The sequence below is a fragment of the Calypte anna genome, chromosome 15 (assembly GCF_003957555.1).
Source record: "Calypte anna isolate BGI_N300 chromosome 15, bCalAnn1_v1.p, whole genome shotgun sequence".
Lineage (NCBI taxonomy): Eukaryota > Metazoa > Chordata > Aves > Apodiformes > Trochilidae > Calypte > Calypte anna.
The window spans coordinates 676,475-683,196 of record NC_044261.1 but is presented as its reverse complement, the minus strand read 5'-3'; positions in this window follow the sequence as shown (position 1 = coordinate 683,196).

Genomic DNA, 6,722 nt, shown 5'->3' with positions numbered 1-6,722 from the left:
CCACAAGTCCCCAGTTCCCACCATCCCGGGGTGGTCCTGGCACAGCAAGGGGCTGGGGGGGCAGGGGGTGCCCTGCTCCATCGTCCTGTCCCGCGCTGCCGAGTGCTCTCATTACTGGGTGGGATTGTAATGTGATCCATAATTAGATGCTAACTGAGTTTTCTCTAGGTTGGGTGAGGGAAGGTCACCAAGGTAGGACTGGAGTCAGCTTATTGTTATTATCAATCAATAACCTATTTATTTTCCAACATTCCTATTAACCTCTGCAAGCCACTCGCCGTTTCCATTTGAAAGGGCTGTGCAGCTGCTTTGCTGACTGCACAACTCTGATTGAAAATGTAACAGTGACCCGACCCCAAAGGCAGAATCCAATTAAAATCATTTTCATGTGTAGATTAATATTTTTTAACATGTTCTACATTCCTTGCTTCAGCATTCCACACAGGAGCTTCTGCCTCATTACATGGGTGGCCCATATCGATCATGTCGTAAGGAAAGAATTATAATTAATTAGACACACAGACAATAGGAGTGCCCCTTTTTTGGGGTGCAGGGGGCAGCTGTGATGTGCCACCCCTGTGGCAGTGGTGCTGATGGGGCAGGGCTGCTGGGAGGTGAGGAGGGGGGCTTGGGGGGTCTTCTACCTTCCTGGAACCATGGCCCTGGGCAGGGGTACAGGGGAGGGTCAGCAGCAACCCAGCCCAGGCTGGTGGAGAAGAGCAGATGCCCGGGTGATGGGCACGTCCTGGTGTGACAGGCCCATCCATCGGCAGAGCCTGGTGCTGAGCAGTGCCAGGGGAGCAAGGGGGAAGCAGTAATTGGCTGGTGGAGCCTGGTCTTAATGTAAAGTCTATTATTAATAACGTGACTTTGATAATAAAAAGATTAAAATTAAGTTTATGGTTTGCTGACTGCCCTTTCCACATTGTAATCATCTCTCATTCATATTCATGAGCCACTCATTAGTAACCGCTGCTTACAAGCAGGCTAAACAGCCAAACCTTTCAGCAGCCACTATCTCCTTAACTGCTTAACTTGCTCACTGATTACCAACATCAAATTAACTCTGCAGAACGGATCTAATAAGCTTCCCGGTGGCTTCAAACCTCCTTGAAAATTGCTCTGATGTCTCCATGGGGCCCTATTAAAAAAAATCCTTCCCCTGCGAATATTGTGCTCCTGCAGGGGTAAGGCTGAGCGCCGGTGCCCGCTGGACGGGGGTTGGCAGCGCTGGATGTGCTGCTGTCCCGGGAGTCCCCGCTCGCTGCCTCCGCTTTGCTTTTCCCAAATCTGCTTCCTGATAAAATCCCGATTTCCTCCCGAACAGAGCTGGGGGGCTCCCGGCTCCCATCCTCCCCTCGCCCCGAGATTTGCTCCTGCCCAGCCCCGCACCAGCCGCTCCCCCACCAGCCCCTGCCTCCTGCTTCAGCCTTCATTAAATGCTTCTGAGACTTAATTTGACTATTTGATAGCTCGGAGCTGGCGTAACAAAAGAATAAATAAGAACGACCTTTGCGTTTAATTACTTCTTTTAATTTTTAAAAAAATTATTATTATTATTTCTTCCAGAAATGTGGAAATACTCCGGCTTGGGAGGCATTTGGGAGGAGCGAGGGGACAGTGGGTGATGCTCTGTCCCCGCAGGGACGCCTGGCTCCTCTCCGGGACAGGTTTGGGGACACCAGGGGTGTCTCCATGTGCAGGGTACCCCGGGGGGGTCAGGCCGTGGGCTGGGTGCTCAGCGGTGGGAGGGGGGCAGCGAGGGGGGGGCTCCCTGGCAATTAGCTCTGATTAATATTGGAGCGGCGGCTCGGGCAGGACCAGGCGGGGAAGGCTGAGCCGAGCAGCTCGGGAGCCAAGGGAACCTGCCTCCCGCGTTGCCATGGCAACCGTGCAGAGCGGCTGGAGAGCTGCGAGGGGCGTGGGGGGGGGGCTGCATCCCTCCCTGGAAAGAGCCCCCCGACTGCCACCCCCAAAACCCCCTCTGGCAGAGGGATGGATGGGCTGCACCCGGTGGGATGCTCTGGACCCCCGACACCCGGGCCCCCTCCGGATCCCCACCCGGGGGTCTCCAGCCCCCCTGAGGCTCAGGACCCCGTGCACTCATCCAGACCCCTTGCAGCCCGGTGAGATGCAGAGATCCAGCTCCCCCCGAGGCAGCGGGGCTCATCCCCCCGGGACACGGGGCAGCGCTCCCCGCGCCCTCCCGGGAAAGGCCCCGGGTGTGCAAGGGGCACACGCAGGGTGCTGAGCCCCCAGTCCCGTGCCCCACACCCACAGCCCCCCCGGCACGGGACCCTCCCGCCCCCGCCGGAGCAAAGCAGGGGGCTGCACATCCCGCACCCAGCAGGTATTTTCCGCATGCTGGTGAGCGCCTCCCGCAAGTCAGAGAGAGAGACAGGAGAGATTTAGTGAGCAGGAGGCGGAGAATTTGTGTGCGGGCTGCAGCCTGCTCTGTGGAGCCGCGGAGGGGGGGCAGGCAGTGCGGTCCCTCCGCCCCGCACGGCCCCACCGCGGGTCCCGGACCCCCCGTTCCGAAGCTGCGAGGGACAGGGACCCCCCGCTTAGTCATGGACCCCCAGGACTGTGGGGTTAAGCCCGTGCTGCCCCCATACCCAGCAGCATCCCCCTCCCAGGCAGAGGGGGGGTGGATCGTGCTGTCTGCCTCTGCTGCCCTGCCCCACAGCAGTCCTGCCCCACAAACCTTCCTGCATGTTCCCCCCAGGCTCAGGCTAGAACTGATATGAATAGTGGCATATTCCAAGTTTTCAGCCCACTTTCTCCTAAGAAAATATTTATATTGAGCTTCATTTTCCATTTCTTTTCAATTACCACTGTGTCTGATCACCTCCCCACAACTCTCCTCTTTAGCCATAAACACAAATCCTATTACCTTTTCTCTTTCTGTGTATTTGATTTAAGATGCATTTTCTCCTCTTTTCATCAGTTCTGGACCTCTCCTGCTGTATATCTCCCTGTTTATCTGCTTTCCAAAGGCCTCCTCTTATTTCTCCAGCCCTGATCAATACAGCTGCAGAGCCAGCTGGCAGCTCCTCTCTGCTGCTGCCTGTAGTTTTTCTTGGGGGACTTGTCCACTATTTCTTGTTAAGCTTCTGTCTCAGCTTGTTCCATTTCTCATTAGGTTTTAGCACTGGCATTGTAGTATTTCTTGTATTTCCACGCTGCCCAGCGGATCTCTTGTAATTCTTAACGGCGAGGCTTAAAGCCTCACTCTTTAGTGGACTCCTGAGCCCTTTCTGGCAGGGTTTGAAGTGGCAAGTGGTGTGACACTTTTATTTTCAGGTGGAGAAAAGAATGTCCCTGGTTCCAAGCCAGGCCGTGATTTTTTCTAACAAAAAGGGCGCTGGGGAATACTTGTGTTTTATGGCTGTTATTCCAGGAGATGTTTCCCACACAGCCAGAGATGTGGCAGCCCCTTCCCTGCAGTGCCAGGAGGGTGGGTGGCAGCACCCAGGGCTGGGGGACCTCTGACCCCAGCTGAGCTGTGGGTGACAGGGATGCTCTGGGGATGCAGCTGGGCAGCCCCTGCCAATCCTCCCCCAAAACCCCCCCAGCACCCCTAAACCACAACCCTCACACCCCTCTCCAGACAGCTCACAATCAGGAAGCATCCTGGCTGTTTGAAGGGTTGTTTTTTTGGGTTGTTTTTTTTTTTTTTTTTTATTTTATTTTATTTTATTTTTCTTCTGCATCCCTCATGAAATTTGCCTTCTGAGAGAGAAGCTGTTTCTGAAATACACCCCAGCTTCCCAGCTGTCAGCAGCCAGCAGATGTATTGCTCTCCATGGCTGCATTTCTGAGTATTAAACATGACGCGCAGGCGCCACGACACAATATTTCCTCAGATGCCACTGCACCACGGGAGCCAAACAGTGTCCTTTAAAATAAAACCAATTTTTCCTGTCTCTTCCACAGAATAGTCTTATTTATACGCACTCAAACAGCTGTTACTGCAGGTTAACCAAAGGTTGTAAAAACATTTTTCAAATGCCCTTAACTTCACTGGGTTTGTTATTGAAATTGTTAATCTTGAGTTTAGATTTTTTTTTTTCCTATCACACTGGTATAAAATAGAGGGAACCAGCACTTCTCCAGCCCTGCAGCTCTTTCTGCCCCTGAGCAGTGGTCTCAGCATCATCCAGTTGCCTTCCTGGCAGCACCAGGGCCATGCAGTCACCTTGTTCCCTTGATCCACTCCTAGATGGGGTCAAATGGGATTTGCAGCAATTAAAACCACTTGGAGTTTAATTACTGATGGGGGACACTGCCTGCAAACCCACACACGGTGGTGCAAGGTGATGCAAGGCAGTGCAGTGCAACCAACCCAGTCCAATCCAACCCAACCCAATCCAATCCAATCCAATCCAATCCAATCCAATCCAATCCAACCCAATCCAATCCAATCCAACCCAATCCAATCCAATCCAACCCAACCCAATCCAATCCAATCCAACCCAATCCAACCCAATCCAATCCAATCCAACCCAACCCAACTCAATCCAACCCAATCCAACCAACTTAACCCAACCCAAACGATCCAACCCAGTCCAATCCAATCTCACCTCCTTTCCTCCTCCTGGCTGCCTCCCTTCTCCTCCAGCCCCCAGCATCAGCAGAGCCCTGGCACATCTCTTCCCCTGCACTCCCCCTGAGCTCCTTCCTCCCAGCCACCCCTTGACTGATGTCCCCAAGGGTCACCCACCCCTGTGGCAGCAGGATGGCTGTGCCTGGCCCTGTGCCTCGCTGGGTGAGTGCTCTGCTCCCTCAGCAGAGGAGTGATGGTTGCCCTCCCCTCCCAGCCCCAAAACACCATTTCTATGCAGATGATTCTCTCAGAGCAGAGTGGGAAAGCAGAGCTGATGAAATCCAATCTCATCTGCAGCCTGATTGTGATAATTTGCGATGAGCTAAGGAAAAGTGAGTTATTATTAAATGCAAATAAAAGTTAAATAATGCTGTTTGGGAGGTGCACTGCCTCACATCAGCCACAATAAATCAGGGGCAGGCTTAACCCCGGGTAATCTCTCACCACAGGTAGTTACTGCCTCTAAATACCTGGCTGTGTCCAGGGCTGCCCAAACCCTCAATCACCTTCCCATTAACTGGGGACAGGGATTTCCCTGCTGGGGACAGGAAGGGACCTGCAGCCCCTGTGAGTGCTGCCGTGCTGAGGGACAAGGGACAAGGGGTGTCCAGGAACAGAGCTGGCTGGGGTCATGCAGCACCCTGATGGTTCTGTGTCCCCGTGAATCATTTGCCAGTCCTGGGGCTGCCAGAGCTGCATTTTTAGCTGCTGCAGCACAATTAAGTCTTCTTGTTAGTCTCAGGAGGAGAGGAGGCTGTTGGTTTACTTGCAAATGCTTGAGGTAATTCTCTAATGGCTCCTCCACCATTACACAGACACTGTTTTCAATCTCTTATCATATGTAATCCCTAATGATTTCTCTGTTATGTCCTGTTTTATTAAAGCACCATTGAACTATAGCCTATTGATTTAGATTTCACAGACAATTGAAATTTAAATTGACTCCAAATTGAATGTCTCCATGCAATCTGTGTTCTGTACTAAAGATAGATAAAATGCTTCTATTTTTGATAACAACTTATAGCAGAGGCATGTTTTAATGTCAGGATGTGTGGAAGGGCACTGGGATCCCCATGGCAATGGCAGGTGGCTGGGATGGCAGTGGTTTCCTGGCCTGGGATGGCATTTCCCACGGCCCCAGGGCTGGGTGGGAGCTGCTGGAGCCCAGGCAGCAGCAGGGTGCTGTGGGGAAGCCTGCACAGCTCCCTGGGAGCTGCACTCAGGGAGAAATTGAGATTAATGCCACGAGGGATGCTGCTGGAGGATCCCTGACAGGCTCCTGGCTCACTGAGTCTGAGCCAGCTGCCTGCAGGGCACTTGGACACTGGGATGCTCCTCAGTGCTTGGCAGCACAGGCAGCTCCATGAGCCTGGAATGTCCTCCAGGTTGTATTCAGCATCCCTGCCAACACAGGGCACAGGGCAGGACCCACGGCCAGGAGCACACGGAGGAGCCGTGGCTGGATGTGACCCCACACCTCTCCACTCCCCATGTCCCAGCCTGGGGTGTCCCCACGAAGGACAGGGCCAGTGCAGTGTCCCCACAGCTCCAGGGCCCCACACCTCTGCCTCCCGGGAGCTCTGGTATAAATAATAAAGAGTTACAGGCTGTGAGCTGCCACCAGCTCTACTTATATGCCTCCTGCTAGTAATAATGTCTGTGTTACAGCCGACCTTAATGCCAGCAAAGATAATTCTTTCAGTGCAATGAGCTGTTTATTGGCTGATGGATACATCCCTGTCACACCGGGTGATCCCTGGGGTCCTCCCAGCCAGCAGAGCCCCTGCAAGGGGACAGGAGTGTGGGGGAGCCTCACTGTGGGTTCAGCATCCCCTGACCCCCCCAGCAGGGCCAGCAGCCCCTGCCCAGCAGCACCTTCAGAGCAGAGGGTTTGGGGAACCCTCTGGAGCAGTGTGCTGGCCCTGGGGACACTTTTGGGACAAGAGGAAATGGTCCCCAGCTGCACCAGGGGAGGCTGAGACGGAATTGTAGCAGAAACTTCTTCACTGACCTGGCAATTAAGCACTGGCCCAGGCTGCCCGGGGAGGTGGCAGAAGCAGTGTTTAAAAACACCAGTGGAGGTGTTTAAAAGCAGTGTAGATGTGGTGCTGAGGGA